Source organism: Hylobates moloch, unplaced genomic scaffold, assembly GCF_009828535.3.
Source record: "Hylobates moloch isolate HMO894 unplaced genomic scaffold, HMol_V3 SCAFFOLD_3, whole genome shotgun sequence".
In the NCBI taxonomy this organism is placed as follows: domain Eukaryota; kingdom Metazoa; phylum Chordata; class Mammalia; order Primates; family Hylobatidae; genus Hylobates; species Hylobates moloch.
In genome coordinates, this window is record NW_026652278.1 from 130511755 (window position 1) to 130535464 (window position 23710).

The window sequence follows — 23710 nt, forward strand, 5'->3', positions numbered from 1 at the left end:
GGGCAGAGGCGCTCCTCACTTCTCAGACGGGGCGGTCAGGCAGAGGCGCTCCTCACATCCCAGATGATGGGCGGCCAAGCAGAGACGCTCCCCACCTCCCAGACAGGGCGGCGGTCAGGCAGAGGCTGCAATCCCAGCACCCTGGGAGGCCAAGACAGGTGGCTGGGAGGCGGAGGCTGCAGCGAGCCAAGACCACGCCACCGCACTCCAGCCCGGGCAGCACCGAGCACCGAGTGAGCAAGACTCCGTCTGCAGTCCCAGCACCTCGGGAGGCCGAGGCAGGCAGACCACTCGAGGTCAGGAGCTGGAGACCAGCCCGGCCAAGATTGCGAAACCGCGTCTCCGGCCAAAGGAGAAAAAGCAGGCTGGGGTGGTGGCGCGCACTGGCAATCCCAGGCAGGCCGCAGGCCGGGGCGGGAGAATGATGGGAGCCGGAGGCACGAAGTCTGTAGCGAGCCGACTATACTCCAGCCTGGGTGACAGAGGGAATAAGAAAGAAAAAGAAAGGAGAGAGAGAGAGAGAGACAGAGAAAAGAAGGGAGGGAGGGAGGGAAGGAGGGAAGGAAGGAAGGAAGGGTAAAACTAAAGTATTATAATCTTACAGTACTGTTGTGTATCTGATCCATCATTGACTAAAATATCATTAATCTCTCTCTTATACACACACACAGAGTTAAGAAATGAACTTAGATAATTTGTGACATCATCAAAATTCTGTATTTTTTTTTTTTTTTTTTTTTTTTATACTGGGTCTCACTCTGTCAACCAGGCTGGAGTGCAGTGGCATCACATTACAGCTCACTGCAGCCTCAACCTCATGGGCTCAAGCAATCCTCCTGCCTCAGGCTCCTGAGTAGCTAGGACTATAGGCACATGCCACCATACCCAACTGAGGTTTTTTCATTTTTTGCAGAGATAGGGTCTCATTATGTTGCCCAAGCAGGTCTGAAACTCCTGGTTTCAAGCAATACTCCCATCTCAGCCTCCCAAAGTGCTGGAATTACAGGCATGAGCCACAGTGCCCAGGCCTTTGGAGATATTTTGATGCTTCCCTTATCAGGCACGTTTTGACATTTCTAGAAATCCTCAACCAAAGAACTGGACTAGTCAGGTTCCCAGGCATAATCTAATCAACGAAGACTTGTTCAACCTGTTTTATGATGGTGAAAATTGAACAGCAAAGTATCATCTAAATAATATACTCTGGATAAGCTCGGGGCCAGTGGTGCAATGGATCGAACGCGTCTGACTACGGATCAGAAGATTCTAAATATACTCTGGATAGAAATACAAGTTAAAACTTTAACTCACATCTGTGTGAAGAGACCACCAAACAGGCTTTGTGTGAGCAACACGGCTGTTTATTTCACCTGGATGAAGGCGGGCTGAGTCCGAGAAAGAGTCAGAGAAGGGAGATGGGGTGGGAACGTTTTATACGCTTTGGGTAGGTAATGGAAAATTACAGTCAAAGGGGGTAGTTCTCTGGCGGCCAGGGGTGGGGGGTCACCAGGTGCTCAGTGGGTCAGTGGGGGAGCTTTTGAGCCAGGAGGAGCCAGGAGAAGGAATTTCACAAGGTAATGTCATTGATTAAGGCAGGAACAGGCCATTTTCACTTCTTTTGTGATTCTTCAGTTACTTCAGGCCATCTGGATGTATACGTGCAGGTCACAGGGGATATGATGGCTTAGCTTGGACTCAGAGGCCTGACATTCCTATCTTCTTATATTAATAAGAAAAATAACATAAAACAAAATAGTGGTAAAGTGTTGGGGTGGCAAAAATTTTTGGAGGTGGTATGGAGAAATAACGGGCAATGTTTCTCAGGGCTGCTTCAAGCAGGATTAGGGGTGACGTGGGAACCTAGAGTGGGAGAGATTAAGCTGAAGAAAGATTTTGTGGTAAGGGGCGATATTGTGGGGTTGTTAAAAGGAACATTTGTCATATAGAATGATTGGTGATGGAAACATTTGTTGTACAGAACTATTGGTGATGGCCTGGATACGGTTTTGTATGAATTGAAAAACTAAACGGAATAAGAGGAGAAAAACAGGTATTAAAGGACTAAGAATTGGGAGTACCCAGGACATCTAATTAGCGAGTTTCCAAGGGGGTCCAAGGGGGTTTAGCGTAATTACTTGCTTGGTTGGCAAGTCTTTAGGCTCTATTCTTGACAGAGTCCTTTTTTTTTAAGTTGGAGGCTGAGCTTGGTGAGGTGTGTTTTTAAAAGACCATTAGTCCATTTTACCTTTCCTGAAGATTGAGGACTGTAAGGGGTACGAAGGTTTCACTGAATACCAAGAGCCTGAGAAACTGCTTGGGGGATTTCACTAATCAAGGCCGGTCCGTTATCGGACTGTATAGAGGTGGGAAGGCCAAACCAAGGAATTATGTCTGACAGACGGGAAGAAATGACCGTGGTGGCCTTCTCAGACCCTGTGGGAAAGGTCTCTATCCATCCAGTGAAAGTGTCTACCTAGACCAAGGGGCCTGTGAGTCAAGTCAATTTGCCAGTCTTGGGCAGGGGCAAATCCCCAAGCTTGATATGTAGGGAAGGGAGGGGGCCTGATAAATTCCTGAGTAGTAGTAGAATAGCAGATGGAACACTGAGCAGTGATTTCCTTGAGGATAGATTTCCACGACAGAAAGGAAATGAGACGTTTTAAGAGATGGGCTAGCGGCTTGTAACCAACATGGACGAGGTTATGAAATGATGACAGAATAGAATGGGCCTGTGAGGCTGGAAGGAGATCCTTGGTCCTGGAAGGAGATCCTTGGTCCAAGAACCATTTGCCTTATGTGGGAAGAGATTGATAGGTGGAAGTTTCAGTGGAGGAGTAGGTGGGAGTGGCCAGAGAAGGAGAAAAACTGCCCTGAGGGATAGAAGTTGGAACTCCAGCTGCTTTTTTAGCTACCTTATCAGCATAAGCATTGTCCTGAGCGATGGGATCTGATGTCTTTTGATGGCCTTTGCAGTGAATGACTCCAGCTTCCTATGGAAATAAAGCGGCCTCGAGAAGAGTTATTAAAGTGGCATTAACGAAAGAGGACCCTTGTGTGGTAAGGAATCCTCTTTCTGCCCATATAACAGCATGGTGGTGCAAGATACGGAAGGCGTATTTAGAGTCAGTATAAATATTGACGCGTAGTCCCTTTGCTAGAGTGAGGGCTCGAGTTAAGGCAATGAGTTCGGCTTGCTGAGAGGTAGTGGAGGGGGGCAGAGTAGTGGCCTCAATGACAGATGTGGAAGATACTATAGCATAGCCTGCAGGCCAGGCGCAGGCAGAGGCAGGAGAATTGTTTGAAAGCAGGAGGCAGAGGTTGCAGTGAGCCGAGATCGAGCCATTACACTCAACCTGGGGGATAAGAGTGAGACTTCTCTCTTAAAAACAAAAGAAGGCTTAAATTTTATTTTTCTTTTTTTTTGAGACGGAGTCTCACTCTGTCACCAGGCTAGAGTGCAGTAGCGCCATCTCGGCTCACTGCAACCTCCACCTCCTGGGTTCAGGTGATTCTCCTGCCTCAGACTCCCGAACAGCTGCATGCCACCATGCCCAGCTAATTTGTGTATTTTTAGTAGAGATGGGGTTTCACCATGTTGGCCACGATGGTCTCGATATCTTGACCTCGTGATCCACCCACCTTGGCCTCCCAAAGTGCTGGAATTACAGGCGCAAGCCACCACGCCGAGGCTGGAGTGCAGTGGCGCAATTTCAGCTCACTGCAACCTCTGACTCCCGGGTTCAAGCAATTCTCCTGCCTCAGCCTCCCAAGTAGCTGGGGTTACAGGTGCACGCCACCATGCCCAGCTTATTTTTGTATTTTTAGTAGAGACGGGGATTCACCATGTTGGTCAGGCTGGTCTCAAACTCCTGACCTCATGATCCACCCGCCTTGGCCTCCCAAAGCACTGGGATTACAGGCGTGAGCCACCGCACACGGCCTTAAAATATCTTAAATGGAAAGTACATGTATCTTATCTAGGTAAGCATACAGATTTTTTTCCCTTTCCAAAAAAAAGGTTTTTGTGTGTATGAGTAAATTCTTTAGCTCACTAATTCTCTAATACAATTTCTGAAGGCCTTAGGGACAGAGTGGCAGTATTAGCAATTCTCTTTCTCCTTTACTCTTTTAAGGGTTGAGCTTGTTTGTTTTCTAGAAAGAAATGTTGGTCTCAAATTCTGCATTATCAAGAAACAAAGATTATCAGATATAGGTCTTATACCCTAAATCAAGTTAACCCATATTTCAAATAAAAGAACTAAAACATAATTTTTTTTTCCATGATTCTATGAAGTAAAAAAGTCCCCTGCAAAAGCAACTAGGGGACAAAAGTACACCTACTTTCCCAGTTAGAGGTCTAAACTATTTACACGATTATCTCCCTTTATCTAATGAAGCCAAGGTTTAGTCTTCCTCCACACGGCCCAGAACACAGGCACTTATGGGTCTGTAGAATATATGATGAATGAATCAATGAACAAAAGTATGCTTATTCTTATTTGAAGGACTAACTATGATCTCTGTTACACTTGGGACTCTAATCACCAGGCAAAAGGAAATAAACCTCTTCACAGTGGTTAAAACCTCTTCCACAGAGGTTAAATCTTCAGCCTCAGCTGGACAGGATCCCTTTTAGTCTGAAGGGGTGCGTCAAGGGTCTCACAGATCACCCCTACACTTGGAGATTTTCTAGGACTTACACAACTCAGCATATAGTTGTACTTATGGCTGTAGTAAGAATGTACAAGTCGGTCAGGCAGGGTGGCTCACACCTGTAATCCCAGCACTTTGGGTCAGGAGTCCAAGACCAGCCTGGCCAATATGGTGAAACCCCATCTCTACTAAAAAATACAAAAGTTAGCCAGGTGTGGTGGTATGTGCCTGTAGTCCCAGCTACTCAGGAGGCTGAGGCAGGAGAATTGCTTGAACCCGGCAGGCAGAGGTTGCAGTGAGCCGAGATCACACCACTGCACTCCAGCCTAGGCGCCAGAGTGAGACTCCATCTCAAAAAAAAAAAAAAAAGAAAAAAAAAATGTACATGTCAGGTGCAATAGCTCATGCCTGTAATCCCAGCACTTTCGGAGGCCGAAGCAGGAGGATTCTTTGACCTCAAGAGTTTAAGACTAAGGCCGGGCACGGTGGCTCATGCTTGTAATCCCAGCACTTTGGGAGGCCGAGGCGGGTGGATCACGAGGTCAGGAGATCGAGACCACGGTGAAACCCCGTCTCTACTAAAAATACAAAAAAAAATTAGCCGGGCGTGGTGGCGGGTGCCTGTAGTCCCAGCTACTCGGAGAGGCTGAGGCAGGAGAATGGCGTGAACCCGGGAGGCGGAGCTTGCAGTGAGCCGAGATTGCACCACTGCACTCCAGCCTGGGCGACAGAGCGAGACTCCGTCTCAAAAAAAAAAAAAAAAAAAAAAAAAAAAAAAAAAAAAAAAAAAAAAAAGAGTTTAAGACTAGTCTAGGTAACATAGCAAGACCTCATCTCTACAAAAAAATTTTTAAAAACCAGCCAGGCATGGTGGTACATGCCTGTAGTCCCAGCTACTCAGGAGGCTGGGGTGGGAGAATCACTTGAGCCCAGGAGATCAAGGCTTCAGTGAGCCATGATCGCACCACTGCACTCCAGCCTGAGTGACGGAGCAAGATCTTCTCTCATATATACACACACACACACACACACACACACACAGAGCAGGTCCTAAGGGAAAAATTCACAGGTGGAATCTGGAGGAACCATTTACAGACTTCCTTATGATCTCTCCTTCCCATGAGAGATCACACAGTTACTTTTCCCTTAGCAACAAAAATGCAGCAACATGGCCAGGCGCGGTGGCTCACGCCTGTAATTCTGGCACTTTGGGAGGCCAAGGCGGGCAGATCACGAGGTCAGGAGATTGAGACCATCCTGGCTAACACGGTGAAATCCTGTCTCTACTAAAAATACAAAAAATTAGCCGGACATGGTGGTGGGTGCCTGTAGTCAGTTACTGGGAACACTGTGAGAGCCAAGTTCTCAGATGCCAGCCAATGGCCAATCTTGCAAGCAGACCTTTCTAAGAATAGCTATCTCAGACCTACTATGTTAACTCTTTTCTGCACAGCAAGGTATTTATCTTCTCCAGATCTCAGACTCATGTGTAAAAAGAGAATAATAATAGAAACTATTTCATGGAGACCATAGTACAAGTAATTTGTAATCCTGTACGAAATGACAAGACTTCATGACCTAAAGATCAGTTGATAGTAGTGATGAGGAAGATTACAGAAAGTTACAAACAAGATAAAACAACTCAAAACATAAATTTCAACCCCGCAGCAACTTTTAGAGGACAATAAAACCATAATCATCAGGAATGATCTTGAAAAAGGGTCAGTGGAAGAAACACTGACCCTGTCTTTCCCTCACAAAATATACGGGAGATTTAAAATATTTTATCATATTGGCCAGGGGTGGTGGCTCACACCTGTAATCCTAGCACTATGGGAGGCCGAGGCGGGTGGATCACTTGAGATCAGGAGTTTGAGACCAGCCTGGTCAACATGCTGAAACCCCAACTCTACTAAAAATACAAAAATTAGCCGGGCATAGTGGCTCACACCTGTAATCCCAGCTGCTCCAGACGCTGAGACAGAAGAATGTCTTGAACGCGGGAGGTGGAGGTTGCAGTGAGCTGAGACAGTGCCATTGCACTCCAGCTTGGGCAACAGAGTGAGACTCCATCTCAAAATAAATAAATAAAAGAAAAGAAAAATAAAATTCTAAAGTGAATGCAGTAAGATCTCTCTGTGTGTGTCTCCATGTGTGCATACACACACGTGTGCCTAGATATGTTTAGGAGTGTTTATACCTATGTACATATATTATGTTGCGTATTGTGTATACAGCCAGAAATTCCTTAAGGAATTCTATTCAGATTGGTTTAGATAAGTGAGTGCTTACATAAATTGTTAAAATATATAGGAATTAACCCAAATGCCTTTTTAATTCACATAATTTAAATCTTTGATAAATAAGCTGGTTTTAAATTTGTTGAAATAAAAATAAGAACATCTTCAGAACTGTCAGCATACATTTTTGCCTGGTTTTACTAGTTAGAATTTGTTTCTGTTAAATGTTTTAGGGTGTCATGATTGACACAGGTTACAAAACTATAAAACCAGCCTAAAAACAGAAGTCTTTTATTTGTGAAGCTCTTTGATAAGACTAATTAAATAGTGTTGATTTAATGAAAACAGCTGTATCTTCTGAGTTATCAACAAAATCTCCATACATTTAACTTTAAGGTTCTTTCTTAGGTTAACATGTGATATCCTTAGGCTATGAAAAGGGCGAACAGGAAAGTAACCTGAATGACGACTAGCTTTGTCTAATATCTCAGTTCTCACAAATAGTCCACGTAAAACTGTTAAAAAAAAAAAAAATTATGAGTAGGTCGTGCGTGGTGGCTCACGCCTGTAAACCCAGCACTTTGGGAGGCTGAGGTGGGCGGATCACCTGAGGTTGGGAGTTCAAGACCAGCCTGACCAACATGGAGAAACCCCATCTCTACTAAAAATACAAAATTAGGCCAGGCGCAGTGTAATCCCAGCACTTTGGGAGGCCAAGACAGGTCAATCACAAGGTCAGGAGATCAAGATCATCCTGGCTAACACAGTGAAATCCCAACTCTACTAAAAATACAATAAATTAGCTGGGCGTGATGGTGGACGCCTGTAGTCCCAGCTACTCAAGAGGCTGAGGCAGGAGAATCGCTTGAACCCGGGAGGCAGAGGTTGCAGTGAGCTGAGATCGCGCCACTGCACTCCAGCTGGGGCAACAGAGCAAGACTCTGTCTCAAAAACAAAATTAGCCGGGCATGGTGGCGCATGCCTGTAATCCTGTGGTGAGCCGAGATCGTGCCATTGCACTCCAGCCTGGGCAACAAGAGCGAAACTCTGTCTCAAAAAACAAAAAATTAAAATTAAAAAAAAAACAAATTATGAGCCAGGCACGGTGGCTCACGCCTGAAATCCCAGCACTTTGGGAGGCCGAGGAGGGCAGATCACAAGGTCAGGAGTTCAAGACCAGCGAGTTCAAGACCAGCCTGGCCAACACGGTGAAACCCTATCTCTACTAAACATACAAAAATTAGCTGGTGTGGTGACGGGTGCCTGTAATCCCAGCTACTTGGAAGGTTGAGGAAGGAGAACTGCTTGAACCCAGGAAGTGGAGGTTGCAGTGAGCCAAGATGGTGCCACTGCATTCCAGCCTGGGCGACAGAGCAAGACTCCGTCTCGGAAATAAATAAAGTATGTAAATGCAAATGGGATAAATGTTTATAAATGAACTTTTCACACAATTTGAAATATTAAAATCATGTTAAATTTAGTGATAAATACTCATTAAATGTCCAGATCATTTCCAAATAAGGAAAAATACTGAAACACCAATTGCTGAACATAAATACATTTGTTCTTGCCTTCTTAAATCTTATAGAAAGACTGAATATATTTCAGTCTATTAATACACACAAAATTATGTTATGGAGAATGTTTGTAAAAAATATTTAAAAGTCTAGGCATAGTGGCTCACACCTGCAATCCCAGCACTTTCAAAGGCTGAAATAGGAGGATTACTTAAGGCCAGGAGTCCAAGACTAGCCTGAGCAACATGGCAAGACTCTGTCTCTACAAAAAAAAATTTTAAATTAGCCAGGCATGATAGCACACTCCTGTAATCCCAGCTACTCCAGTGGCTAAGACAGGAAGATCCCTTGACCCCAGAGTTCAAGTTATAGTACGCTATGATCATGTCACTGCACTCTAGGCTGGGCAATAGTGAGAGACCCTAACTCAAAAAATAAAAAAATATACAAAATGATTCTCATCTATAAAATACTGATATATGATAGACAGTTCAAAATTTCTTGCTTTCTAGGTTTTCATTAAAAATCAAGATTACTAAGTTAGAAATTCTAACTAACGTATATAATTCTGTATATGAAGTGTAACAAAAAACATGTGGCTTTGATGAGAAAAATTATGAGAAAAGCATAAGAATGTATTATTCATTGAGAAAAAAGAATAACTAAATTCAGAGGTTATTTAAGGTTATTTCAAAACATAATATTTAGGAAGGAAATAATATAAAAAGGACTCAGTAAGCAGGACAGAGAGATATAAAAAAAGTTATATGTAATTTTGGTGAGGAGGGTTAAAAGGAGAATAACTTTTCAAAATGATAAGGAAAAAAGAAAGTAAACTGTGTCCTAAAGTAAAATAACAGGTTATTTAAGAAAGTATAGGACAAAGCTAAAGGCCCAAGAATGTTGTGGAAGATCTGATTAAGCTGTGGAAGGCTTGTGAAAGATGAATTTATTAAAGAAATTTTGTGTGTCGGCCAGACACAGAGGTTCATGCCTGTAATCCCAGCACTTTGGGAGGCAGAAGCAGCCAGACGACTTGAGCCCAGGAGTTCAAGACCAGCCTGTTCAACACAGTGAAACCCTGTCTCTACAAAAAATACAAAAACTAGCCAGACACACTGGCATGTGCCTGTAGTCTCAGCTACTCAGGAGGCTTAGGTGGGAGGATCACTTGAGCCCGCAAAGTTGAGCCTACAGTGAGGCGTGATCGCAGTGGAGACAGAATGAGTCCCTCTATCAAAAAAAAAAAAAGAAGTAGGAAGGAAGGAGGGAGGGAGAGAAAAGAAAGAGAGAAAAGGAAAGGAAGGAAGGGAGGGAGGGGTGAGAGAGAAGGAGGGAGGGAGGGAGAGAGGCAGAGACAGAGAGAAAGAAAGGAAGGAAGGAAGGAAGGAAGGAAGGAAGGAAGGAAGGAAAAAGAAAGAAAGAAAGAAAAGAGAAAGGAGAGAAAGAAAGAAAGGAAGAAGGAGAAGAAAAAGAAAAAGAAAGAGAAAGCGGGGGGATGGAGGGAGGGAAAGAGAGAAGGAAGGAAGAAAAGAAGGGAGGGAGGGAGGAAGGAAGGAGGAAGGAACGAAGATCTTTCATATGATTAAGTTGGCTATAAATAAAAGAAAATTAGTTGCAAGTCTTTCTAAAAGTTTAGCTTTGGTCAGGCACGGTGGCTCACGCCTGTAGTCCCAGCACTTTGGGAGGCGGAGGCGGGTGGATCACTGAGGTCAGGAGTTCCAGACCAGCCTGGACAACATAGAGAAACACCATCTCTACTAAAAAAAATACAAAAATTAGCTGGGCGTGGTGGCATGCGCCTGTAGTCCCAGCTACTCTGGAGGCTCAGTCAGGAGAATCACTTGAACCTGGGAAGTAGAGATTGCAGTGAGCCAAGACTATGCCACTGCACTCTAGCCTAGGCAACAGAATGAGACCCTGTCTCAAAAACAACAACAAATACCTAAAATTTTGGTCTCCTGTGTTAAAACAAGCTTTTCTTGAAGTCTTGATCTGTTCTTAGTAAAAATTGCAAGAGGTTTTTATGTTTATTTCAGAAATCTGTTTCTTTAAATTTTTAAACATCTTCTGAACTGCAGCTTTACAGTTTAGAGCAATTCTGTATTGGCTTTTCCTGATGTGTCTGAATTGCTCCATTTAACCCAGAATTTCCCATGATTTTACTAAGAGCCATGTATTTCCTGCTCAAGGTACTAGTTTTCTTGTTTACATTTCTCTATAATATGGTGTACACTCATAACCCTGGACACACATTCTTCCTGTGTCAAGTAATTTTTCATCAGGTCCAACTGCCAGATTATCTAAATGGGTTTCCCATTAGGAGAAGCGATCTCATTGCAGGAAGTTTTCTTTGCCTTTTTGTTAACTGGCCCAAGAAACAAATATTTTGCAGTTTATGAAGATAATCCCTGTATTTCATGCTGTCTTTATTAGAGTTTTTGGTTACTTAGGAAAACTGGGCTTTAGAAGGGTTAAGGGTTTTGGTTTTTTGTTTGTTTGTTTCCCATCCATGTAACTTTCTGTATTGCTTTTGAAATCTTTTGATTGTTACTGTGGTTAAATTAATGACTATTATTTCAGTGACCTATGATTCTGTTTTGATCAGGTGATTTACACCTTTTGACATCTTTGGTAAACTTCCCCAGGATGAAGTTCTAAATTAAGTCTTCTGGCTTGGCGCGGTGGCTCATGCCTGTAATCCCAGCACTCTGGGAGGCCGAAGTGGATGGATCACCTGAGGTCAGAGTCCGAGACCAACCTGACCAACATGCAGAAACCCCATCTCTACTTAAAATACAAAATTAGGCCAGGCGCAGTGGCTCACGCCTGTAATCCCAGCTACCCGGGAGGCTGAGGCAGGAGAACCACTTGAATCCCGGAGGCAGAGGTTGCAGTAAGCTGAGATTGCACCACTGCACTCCAGCCTGGGCAACAGAGCAAGACTCCGTCTCAAAAAAATAAAAAATAAATAAGTCTTTCTTGACCTCAAACTAAGGATGTTCCACAAGGCACTGGACCTTCTCAAAGATTTCTGAAACAGAGACACTGAACTAAATCAGGCTTATTTGATATGCTGAATTATATGGAAAGCATTGACAAATAAGTGATTCTAGATCTTCTTTCAGTTACATTTATTTATATGATATTAATATGAATATTCCAAAAGTATATAAAACTCTTGGAAATCTAGTATGTCATCAGTCATAATTCTAGTACATGTTACATGCCACAAAAATAACTGAATTTCTTTGTCAATTGCTGATTATAATGAACTTCATCAGATTTTTAACCATGGCTATTCTAAACCTTCATCATTCACAGTTTTGATTCTTCTCTAAAAACAGGCTGGGCATGGTGGCTCACGCCTATAATCCCAGCACTTTGGAAGGCCGAGACGGGCGGATCAACCAAGGTCAGGTGTTCAAGACCAGCCTGGCCAATATGGCTACTAAAAATACAAAATTTTAGTCTTTAGTCTCTGGTCTTTACTTAAATTTTAGTCTTTGGTCTCTACTAAAAATACAAAAATAAGCCAAGGTAGTGGTATGCGCCTGTAATCCCAGCTGCTTGGGAAGCTGAGACACAAGAATCACTTGAACCCGGGAGGTGGAGGTTGCAGTGAGCCGACATCAGGCCACTGCACTCCAGCCTGGGTGACAGAGTGAAACTCTGTCTCAAAAAATAAATAAATAAAATTTAAAAATAAATAAAAATAAAAATATCTGCAATCAGATTCACGGAAAAGACTTGTACTCTTAAATATACATTTCCAATAACTTTAAGCTCAATGGACTGAAAATTTTCCAGAATTCTAATGAAGAAACTGATTAGTTAGAAAAACTGCTAATTAAGATTAAGCAACACAAAATATGAGATTAGGCTGGGTGCGGTGGCTCACACCTGTAATCCCAGCACTTTGGGAGGCCGAGGCGGGTGGATCACAAGGTCAGGAGATCGAGACCATCCTGGCTAACACGCCTCTACTAAAAATACAAAAAATTAGCTGGGCGTGGTGGTGGGCACCTGTAATCCCAGCTAGTCAGGAGGCTGAGGCAGAAGAATGGCGTGAACCCAGGAGGCAGAGCTTGCAGTGAGCCAAGATGGCACCACTGCACTCCAGCCTGGGCGAGAGTGCGAGACTCCGTCTCAAAAAAATAAAATAAAATAAAATAAAATATGAGACTAAATAATCAATGATGTTTTTATGACTTTTATTTGAAACATTGTTGGTTCTTTACTTAAATGTTCAATTTTCCAGATTTAAGAAAACTTTTTCTCTTAAAGTATCAATCATTTACAGTAATTTGGTAAGATAATACTTACCTCAACAAAAGTGAAAGCATTTACTTTTTCTCCCTACTTGATCCCTCTGCATTAGATATTGGTTAAGTAAAATTCAGAAACTATTCATGAGTCTTCTTATTTTTATGATAATATAGGGTTGTTAGCACAAGTTCATAAAAATTTGCTCTCTTTGTAACAGGATACAGTTAGAAACATTAGTTATATTACCAAGACTTTGACTGGAATATCATATTTAAGAATGCGCACACAACGTCTGGGTTCAGGTGTTCCCATCCCTACAGTGAGAGAATATAATCTGTCACTTCTTGGCCAGCCCAGGAACCTTAAGGCTGTAGGTGAAATCTAATGCCTGCCTCGGTTTGGCTTCCTAGTCTTGAAAGGTTTGTAAATCTGAGATTTCTTTGTGGTCAACAGCTATTCTTGCTGCATTTATGTAAATAATCAGACAAAAAATTAATAAAACTATTTTATAAACAAATTTGTCTTATTCTGATTATCTCTGGTAGAAACTGGCATGACTATAAAAAGTTATGTTTCTAAAGAAAAGCTATACTGTATCTGTTATTAAGACTGTAGCCCTGTACACTGTATTTGAGTTTTTATTATCTACCTGCAAACTAGCCTAGATCCTAAATTATTCTAGGTTCCTCCAATCCAACTTTCTTCCACAGAATTATTAAAACAGAAATTGCTCTGTTCCTGAGGCCCTATAAGCTGAAACTCGATGAATTTTAAGGGACAAGTCTGGTACTCGAAGTCTGAGCCACACAGAAAAGTTCACCAAACTGCCCAATGCCTTAACCAGAGACATTCAAACTGCAAGCCAGGATGAGAAGTCGATGGTTCTGCACTGTAGACAGCTTTTCCCAAGATAACTGAACAAGGGGAGACTCTTACCCCTCTTAAGGCGTAGCTTTTTCACTTGGCAAGATAACGTTGTAACTGAAATTTCATAATCAGTAGCTTCTGCTGGTAACTTGACAGAACTTGACCTAAGAGATCCTTCAGTCCACCTAGTGGGTGACTCTGGCAACATCCCTAAAAAAATTATTCACACTCTGCTTTAATTCAACCCAGTTATGGAATACCAAATGATAACATTGCTCTGCATTCGCTATTGGTTAAGTAAAGAAATGTCTGTGCTATTACTAATACTACATGATTTACCTGGATAAATTCCTTTGAAGAAGTTGAGACTCATATGCAAAATAAGAAAACGGATCACATGGTTACAACAGGTCTGATCTAGTTCTCCATGGTCACTTGGTTTATTCAACTGACTGCCTTTAGGTCTAGCTTCATGGCTCAAAACCATTATGTAAACTGGTATTACATTACTATTAATTTTACTTTGTATTTTCCTTTTTAAACTTTGTACATGTTATTTGTTACATTTCTGTAGAAGTACAGAGCTATACTGACCCAACAGAATTATACTGGGCTGGCCCTAAACCCTGAGATGAAAGCCTACATTTAAGGAACAGACAAAAACTGATCTTAATAATGGATTCCCGGCAGACTTAGCCTGAGAATCACTCCCTCCAAATTTCCTTTGTCGCTCAAATGTGACTGAAAGGGTCCTGACACTGACTCCTAGTTTGACAAGCACTCCCTCCAACATGGGACCATACCAACAACCCAGGACAGGTCCATCCTGGCATCTAAAGATAATTAAAACCTAACTACAAGATGATTGATCAGTGATGCTTCCAAAGAAAGATCCCTTTTGTTTTATTTGTTTTTTTAGAGACAGGGTCTTGCCATGTTGCCCAGGTGGGTCTCAAACTCCTGGGCTCAAGCAATCCTCCTGCCTCTGCCTCTCAAAGCGCCAGGATTACAGGCATGAGCCACTGTGCCTGGGTCCAAAGAAAGATTTTAATCAAAAGGGGGAAAAGTGAAAGTTGTTAGAATTAAAATTGGGTCATTTGTGTTAAAAGCCCTGACAAATGGAGCCAGGGAAGGCCATCAAAGGAGGGTTCTCATGCATGAATAACTGATTAAAAAAAAAATAACTATTGCCCGGGCGTGGTGGCTCACGCCAGTAATCCCAGCACTTTAGGAGGCCGAGACAGGCAGATCACGCTTGTAATCCCAGCACTTTGGGAGGCCAGGGCAGGCAGATCACTTGAGGTCAGGAGTTCGAGACCAACCTGGCCAAAATGGTGAAACCCCATTCCTACTAAAAATACAAAAATTAGCCAGGCGTGGTGGTGCAGGCCTGTAGTCCCAGCTACGTGGAAAGTTGAGGCAGGAGAATCACTTGAACCCAGGAGGCAGAGGTTGCAGCAAGCCGAGATCACACCACTGCACTCCAACCTGGGCAACAGAGCGAGACTACATCTCAAAAAGAAAAAAAAAAAAAAAACTATCACAAAAAAACCCATAAAGGCCATAACCCTACACAAAGGCAATCAGGCAATCGCAGTCTTACACAAAAAAATACTTCTGCAAGGATATCTGCCCAGTAACTTCATGTCCAACCTCAGACTGGCACCACTCTTGTCACTGATCTTCATAGCCAAACACAACTGATTTAAAACAATGATGTAATCTTCCTCATTTTTCCTTTAAAAATCTATGTCTTGGCCGGGCACGGTGGCTCATGCCTGTAATCCCAGCACTTTGGGAGGCTGAGGCGGGCGGATCATGAGGTCAGGAGATCGAGACCATCCTGGCTAACACGGTGAAACCCTGTCTCTACTAAAAATACAAAAAATTAGCTGGGCGTGGTGGCAGGCACCTATAGTCCCAGCTACTCGGGAGGCTGAGGCAGGAGAATGGCATGAACCCGGGAGGCGGAGCTGAGATCTCGCCACTGCACTCCAGCCTGTGCGAAAGAGCGAGACTCCGTTTCAAAAAAAAACTATGTCTTCCTTTACTTCCCTGAATATGCACATAGTTTACTTGAATATGCACATAGTTTACTATGATATGCATATTCCCATTATAATGCCCATTCCTGAATAAATATTGTTTTCTTTCAGAGGGACTGTCTTTTATTTAGGTTGACAGAACAATCTGTATGTAAAAGATGAACTTAGAACCTTATTTCTCACCATACACAGAAATTAATTCAAAATAGCTGATAAAATCTAACTGTTAAGAGTTAAAACTATAAATCTTCTAGAAAGCAGAAAAATCTCAAGATCTTGGATTAGGCAGAGTTCTCACATAAGACAACAAAAATATGATCTACGAAAGAAAAAATTTAGATACCACACTTCATCAAAATTTAAACTAATTACACTTTAAAAGCTCTCAATCACCCTTTTTTTTTTTTTTTTTTTGAGATGGAGTCTCACTCTGTTGCCCAGGCTGGAGTGCAGTGCCGTGATCTCAGCTCACTGCAATGTCTGCCTCCCGGGTTCAAGCGATTCTCCTGCCTCAGCCTCCTAAGTAGTTGGGGCTACAGGTGCACACCATCACACCTGGCTAATTTTTGTATTTTTAGTAGAGATGGGGTTTCACCACGTTGGCCAGGCTGGTCTGGAACGCCTGACCTCAAGATCCGCCCACCTCAGCATCCCAAAGTGCTGGCATTACAGGTGTGAGCCACCACGCCCAGCCACCAATTTTTTAAGCAATGAAAAGACCAGCAACAGACTGTGAAGAAATATTGGCAGATCATATATCTATTAAAGAACTTATATCCAGAATATATTTTAAAAAAAACTTCTTACAACTCAATAAGTCAAACAACCCAATTTTATTATATTTTATTTTATTTTTTTGAGACAGAGCCTTGCTCTGTCGCCCAGGCTGCAGTGCAGTGTTGCAATCTCAGCTCACTGCAACCTCCACCTCCCAGGTTTATGCAATTCTCCTACCTCAGCCTTCTGAGTAGCTGAGATTATAGGCATGTGCCACCATCTCCGGCTAATTTTTGTCTTTTTAGTAGAGACAGGGTTTTGCCATGTTGACCAGGCTGGTCTCGAACTCCTGACCTCAGGTGATCCACACACCTCAGCCTCCCAAAGTGCTGGGGTTACAGGCATGAGCCACCGCACCCAGCCCAAACAACCCAATTTTAAAAGGAGCAAAAGATCTGAATAGCGATATCATCAAAAAAGATGGGTCAGACACGGTGGCTCATGCTTGTAATCCCAGAACTTTGGCAGGCCAATGCAGGAGGACTGCTTGAGCCCAGGGGTTCAAGAGTAGCCTGGGCAATGCAGTGAGACCCCCATCTCTACAAAAATGGCAGGGTTAATAAAAAATTAACCACGCATGGTAGTATGCACCTGCATTCCCCATTCCCAACTACTCAGGAGGCTGAGGCAGGGGGACTGCTTGAGCCCAGGAGGTCAAGGCTACAGTGACCTCTGGTCGCACCACTGCACTCCAGCCAGCCCATTTATGCCAAGTGTTCCATTATTGGAATGCTAAGCTTGTAGGAATTATTAATATCCTACTGCTCAAGGTCATCACCAAGGTCTGATTTTTCACAAAAAAAATTGCAACTTCAGGCATAAATGGGTTAAGAAAAAAGATACATGCAAAGATGCTCAATACTATGAGTCATAAGGAAAATTAAAATTAAAATCACAATGACTCCACTAAACAGTATACAGAGAAAAAAAGAAAAAAAAAAAAAAACAACGAATTAACAAAATCAGGCCGGGCACGGTGGCTCACGCCTGTAATCCTAGCACTTTGGGAGGCCAAGGCGGGAGGATTGCCTGAGCTCAGGATTCAAGACCAGCCTGGGTAACATGGTGAAACCTCATCTCCACTAAAAATACAAAGAATCAGCTGGGTGTAGTTGTGCTCGGCTGTAATCCCAGCTACTCCTGTAATCCCAGCTACTCGGGAGGCTGAGGCATGAGAATTGCTTGAACCCAGGAGGGAGAGGTTGCAGTGAGCTGAGATTGCACCACTGCACTCCAGCCTGGGCGACAGAGTGACTCAAAGACAAACAAACAAATTCATATCCATCAGAACAGCTATAATTTTAAAAAAAGACAATAATAAGTGTTGGCAAAGATGTGAAGAAAACTGGAACTCTCAAACATTGCTGTTAGCAATATAAGATGTTATGGCCACTTTGGGAAACAGTTTGGCAGGGTCCTAAAAAGCTAAACGTATGATCCTGTAATTCTACTCCTGGATAGCTAACCAAGAGAAACAAAACCATATGTCCACATAAAGACTTGTACTCAAATGTTTGAGTATTATTCAAAAGAGTCAAAAACTGGAAATAATCGAAACAGCTATATAAACTGGTCAACAGCTAAAGTGTGTTACAGTAATCTCCCCTTACCTACAGCTTTACTTTCCAGTTTCAGTTACCCACAGTCAAACATGGTCTGAAAATGATAAATGGAAAATTTCAGAAATAAACAATCTATGTTTTAAATTGAGTGCCATTCTGAGCAGCATGATGAAACCTCATACCATGCCCGCCCCTCTGCCTCGGACATGAATCATCCCTTTATCCACCATATTCACGTTGTCTACACTACCTGCTCGTTAGTCACTTAGTGGCCATCTCAGCTATCAGATCAACTAGTATCGTAGTGCTGGTAACCCTTATTTTACTTAATAATGGCTCAAATGCTCAAGAGTAATGAGGATGACAACTGGATATGCCAAAGAAAAGCTGTAAAATACTTTTTAAGTGTAAAAGTGGAAGTTCTCAATTTAATAAGAAAAAAACTTTATGCTGAGTTTGCTAACATCTACAGTAAGAAATCTTCTATGAAATTGTGAATAGCATATTGTTGTAACTATTCTATCGTATTGTTTTTAATCTCTTATTATGCCTGATTAACAAGTTAAACTTTATCACAGGTAATACTACCTGAGATTTCAGGCATCCACTAGGGGTCTTGGAATGTATCCCACACAGATAAGGGGGGGACTATCATATACCTATACAAAGAAATACTATTCCAAAGTAAAAAGGGACAAAAAACTGATAAAAACTACAATATGAATGAATCCCAAAAACATTATGCTAAGTGAAAGAAGCCAGATACAAAAGACTACATATTGTACAATTCCATTTATACAAAATATCCAGTAAAAGCAAATGGATTAAGACAAAACCAATCAGTGATTGGCTGGGGGTGGGAATAAGGGTTAACTGCAAACAGGCTGGAGGGAATTTTGGAGGCAATGGAAATGTTCAAAAACTAGCTCAAGGTGATAGTTTCACAATTCTATATATTTACTAAAAATTATTGAATTACTCAAAATGGATTTTTTTGGTATCAGGTAAGTCAAAAGCTAATTTATTAAGAAGTGTACATACCCAAAGAAATGACAACACATCTAAACAAAAACATGAATATTCATAGCAACATAATAGCCCAAAAAAATAGAAACTTAAATGTCCATCAACTGATGCACAGATAAATAAAATGTAATATATCCATAAATAGAATATTACTCATGAATAAAAAAAAAAGACTATAGGGTGGGTGCAGTGGCTCACACCTGTAGTCCCAGCACTTTGGGAGGCCGAGGCGGGCAGATCATGAGGTCAGGAGATCAAGACCATCCTGGCTAACACGGTGAAATCCCATCTCTACTAAAAATACAAAAAATTAGCCAGACATGGTGGCACGCGCCTGTAGTCCCAGCTACTTGGAAGGCTGAGGCAAGAGAATCGCTTGAATCCGGGAGGCGGAGGTTGCAATGAGCTGAGATCATGCCACTGCACTCCAGCCTGGGCAACAGAGCGAGACTCCGTCTCAAAAAAAAAAAAAAAAAAGACTATAAAAAATTTTTTTAATTAAAAAGGATCAGGTGCAGTGGCTCACGCCTGAAATCCCAGCATTTTGAGAGGACAAAGAGAGAGGATTGCTCGAGCCCAGGAGTTCAAGACTACCCTAGGCAATATGGTGAAATCCCATCTCTATAAAAACTAAAATAGATTAGCCGGGCGCGGTGGCTCACCCCTGTAATCCCAGCACTTTGGGAGGCAGAGGTGGGCAGATCACGAGGTCAGGAGATCGAGACCATCCTGGCTAACATGGTGAAACCCCTTGAGAGGACAAAGAGAGAGGATTGCTCGAGCCCAGGAGTTCAAGACCACCCTAGGCAATATGGTGAAACCCCATCTCTAACAAAAAAAAAAAAAAAAAAAAAAAAACATTAGCCAGGTGTTGTGGCATGCACCTGTGGTCCCAGCTACTCGAGAGGCGAGGCAGGAGAATCGCTTGAACCGGGAGGCAGAGGTTGCAGTGAGCCAGATCGCACCACTGCACTCCAGCCTAGGCGACAGAGCGAGACTCCGTCTAAAAAAAAAAAAGAAAGAAAGGAAATAGATTAAGTTAAAAAAAAAAAAAAAGAAATGAAGTACTGACACATATTACTTTGTCATGGATATACTTTGAAAGCATTAAGCTAAGGGAAAGAAGCCAGTCACAAAAGACCACATATATGGTTTCACTTACATAAAATGTCCAGAACACTCTAATCTATAATGATAGAAAGTCGATCAGTGGTTGCATAGGACTGGGAGTGCTGAGGGAAAATGAAAAGCGACTGTTAATGGATATGGGGCTCTTCTAGGGGATGATTAAAATGCTGTAAAATTGATTATAGTGATGGCTGCACAACTTTGAATATACAGTCGGCCCTCCATACCCGTAAGTTCTGAATCCATGGATTCAATCAATGAGGTACAGAAACTGCTCAAAAAAAAAATTATGTCTGTAAATGAACATGTACAGACTTTTTTCCTGGTCATTATTCCCTAAACAATACACAGTATAACAACTATTTACATAGCATCCACACTGGATTAGGTAGTATGAGTAATCTGGAGATGATTTAAAGCATACAAGAGGATATGCATAGTTTATATGCAAATACTATGTCATTTTTATTCATTTTTCCTAAGAGACAGGATTTTGCTCTGTCACCCAGGCTGGTGTCCAAACTCTGGCCTCGAGAGATCCTCCCACCTCAGCCTCCTGAATAACTGGGATTACAGGTACAAGCCACTGCACCCAGCAACTATGCCATTTTATTTTAGGGACCTGAGCATCCATAGATTCTGGTATCTGAGGAAGGCCCTAGAGCAAATGCCCAACAGATACCGATGGACAATTGTACTAAAAACCACTGAATTGTTCACCTGCAAAATGGAGCAATTTTTTAAAAAATTAATAAACCCACCAAACTCTACACTTTAAACTGAACTGAGTATGTGAACTATATCACAGTGAAGCTGTTACCCCTCCAAAAATGGTATACAACATGAGCAGGTAAAGCCATTAACATTAGCAGACCCTACAGGCCACAGGTACCAATCTGTTTCCTTAGGATAGAAAAATCCCAAAGTTACAAATTGTTTCCAACCATACTCAAGCTATTTTGTAAATGAGTATTTATGTCTGAAATGAGAGGCAATGATAAATCCAATGAGTTAAATCAGTAAACTTAAAAATAGGTTGACATAAATATTCAAATTTCAAATGCCCAGGATATTCCAATTTTCTATTTCATGTGTTTAACTACTAGATATCGTCTCAATAATATTTACATGAATGTACTCTGTAAACTGTAATGCTCTATAAAAAGTTTTATTATTCCTAAATTCCCTTAAATGTAATTTAATGGTTTCCGGTCCTATATAAGTCATTCTACCTTTTGAAGAAACTCTGAAACACAAATATCCAATCCTTTCTTAGTAAAGCATGCATCCTTCCATGATTCTGGCACCAAAGAAAGTGCATAATTTACTTCGGGATAGAGAATCACAGATAAAAAGGAAAACAAACCTGATTATCAAACAGACGATTACTATTCTCTCATCACCGGATTACAATTTAAACCATTAAGCTGAAGTAAATGTTCATGAACACAAGAAAGGGGGGAATTTTTAACAGTTTTACAATGACGTGTCCTCCTCTTCCTCATTTAATGAAGTACTAAGAACTTAAAGGCTATTCTGCAGCGAATCTGACTCCTAGAAAGAGTCCATCCAGGATGCTGGCAGAGGGAAAAGATTAGAAACTGTGCGATCTGGATTATTCTTGGTGTTACCGAATATTTTTTCGGTCCTTTATGGACATGGAGTAAAAATGCCCAAATGGAGCAGGAGAGAGAGCTCGGCTGCCCTGATCACAAAGCTCCTGGGGTAGAGTCAGCATCCAGCCCTGGCAGAGCCCTCCCTGTCCTCCTTCCGCGCCCCTAGACCATCCCGTCGCGCGGTCCCTGAGGGCCAGCTTCGCGAAGATCCAGAAGGCGGTCACTGGACCGTGCGTGTTACGAGCCCGTTTTTGTTTTAAGAAACAGATTCCGATCCGAGCCAAGCCTCCCTACCTCCCGGGGAACACGGGGAGATGGCAGCACGGTGCCGGCGTGGAGAGCGAGAATAAAAGAACTGCCGAGTACAACCTGTAGTGCAAGCTAGCAGCGCCGGGAAGGAAAGGTACGCGGCGGCGATAAGGCACGACAGCGAAGGAAACTGGTGTCCAGCCCCCGCCCCGCCCGCCACCCAGAGCGGCCGGAGCCTCCCAGGTCCCGCCCCGAGCTCGCCGCCCAGCCCCGGCGCCGGCCGCAGACTCCCGCCCTACACAAACCCTCCCAGGACGCGCTTCCTCCGGAGCCGGACCCCCGCCCTGGCCTCCCTGCGGGATGAGGCGGGTCAGTTCAGTCCGCTTCTCGGCAGAGGTGACTCGCGCAGAGATGTAAACACGGCAAGACCAGCTGCGCTCGGCCCATCCCCCCCCGCCGGGGTCTGTAACCTCTTCCCTCAGCCCTGCCCCGCGCCCCCAGCTCCCCGCGGGCAGGCGCGCAGCGCGCCTTCCCCTTTCTCGAAGTCCCGCTCCGCGACCGTTGCCCGGGGACACTCAGCCCCCTTCCCCCAGCCTCCCGCCGGTGTCACCGCCGCAGCCGCCGGAAAACCCCTCCGCAAACCCCGAAGCAAACAACACAAGCGCGGGGCGGGGGCGCGGAGGGAGGCGCCGGCACTCCGGACCGCCAGGCTTTATCGCCGCGCCCTTCGCGCTCCCTCTCACCAGCCTCGGCTGCCCGCGCTCTTACCTGCTCTCCGCGACGCCTGGGAAGACCGCGGCGTCCTTTTCCCTCTCAGCAGGGCCGCGGACTAGCAGCCGCCGCCGCCGCCGTTGGCCGAGCGTCCGGAGGGAGCCGGGGCCTCCCCGGCAGCCAGAGCCGCTCCACAGGGAGAGGAGGAGACAAAACAGAGGCTCGCCGCCCCGCGCAGCGACCCCCGCCCGCGCCGCCCCACCGACCCCCAACCGCCTAGGCGACGGCAGCGACACAGCTCGGCGCGGGGAGCAATGGTGGCCCCCGCCCCGCTCCGCTCCCGGCCCCCTCCCTCCACCCCCCGTCTCGGCTCCTCCCCCTCGGCCTCCTGCCGCCGCCACCAGGACACTGGAGTCCGCCTCCCCCTCCCCGCCAGCTCAGAGTGCTCCTCCCCTCCCCACGCGGCGGGGGGGCGGGGGCGGCACCGCCAGTCACCGCAGCGCCTGTCAAACGCGGGCCGGCTATTTATACCCCGCGGGGCCCCCGCCGCCCTCGGGCCCCCACCAGCCTGCCGAACCTGCCTCTTTTGCTCTCTTGAATCCCGCCCTCCTCTCCTCGCCCAACTTCTCCCAAACCCGCCTTCCCAGGTAAAGACGCTCGTCACTTGTCCGGCTCCCTGCCCAGGGCTCCCCGATCTCGCTCTCCACTCCAGCCCTGGATTGGTGCAGGGGGCTTTGCCACACGGGGCAGGTGTGTGAGGACGACGGGGCCGCGCGTGCACCTGCAGCGCCCGCCGGCTGGGACCGCACGCACACACCCTCGCCACTCAGGGCCCCCGCAGGCCCCACCGTCACCGCATCCCCAACTCAGGACTCTCGCCCTTCTCCGGAGAGGGCCCCATAGTCGGGCAGTCTGACAGTTACGGGGGGGCAAGGTTTTGCAAAAACTCCTAGCCTGGTCCTTCCAGTCCCCACTCCTCAGCCTTGGCTAAGTGAAAGGTGGGGGTTCGGGCAGGAGCGCGACGCCGGCCAGGAGCGCGACGCCGGCCCC

At 44.4% G+C, this 23710-nt stretch overlaps 1 protein-coding gene across 8 annotated transcripts in view; it reads right to left on the minus strand.

The window, feature by feature from the left end:
• ELF2 (E74 like ETS transcription factor 2) overlaps window positions 1-22990 on the minus strand; it is a 134435-nt gene extending 111445 nt beyond the window's left edge. For 2 of the 8 annotated variants that reach the window (XM_032147340.2, XM_058436762.1), the window contains exons 1-2: window positions 22718-22989; window positions 13616-13756 (exon numbers count right to left, since the gene is read on the minus strand). The gene's annotated coding sequence lies outside the window, so the exon portion shown is untranslated. Of the gene's footprint in view, window positions 1-13615; window positions 13992-22254; window positions 22328-22717 lie in introns of those variants that run through there. The other 6 variants (XM_032147352.2, XM_032147348.2, XM_032147331.2 and 3 more) reach the window with 4 other exon arrangements.
• Between the last annotated feature and the right edge of the window lie 720 nt (window positions 22991-23710).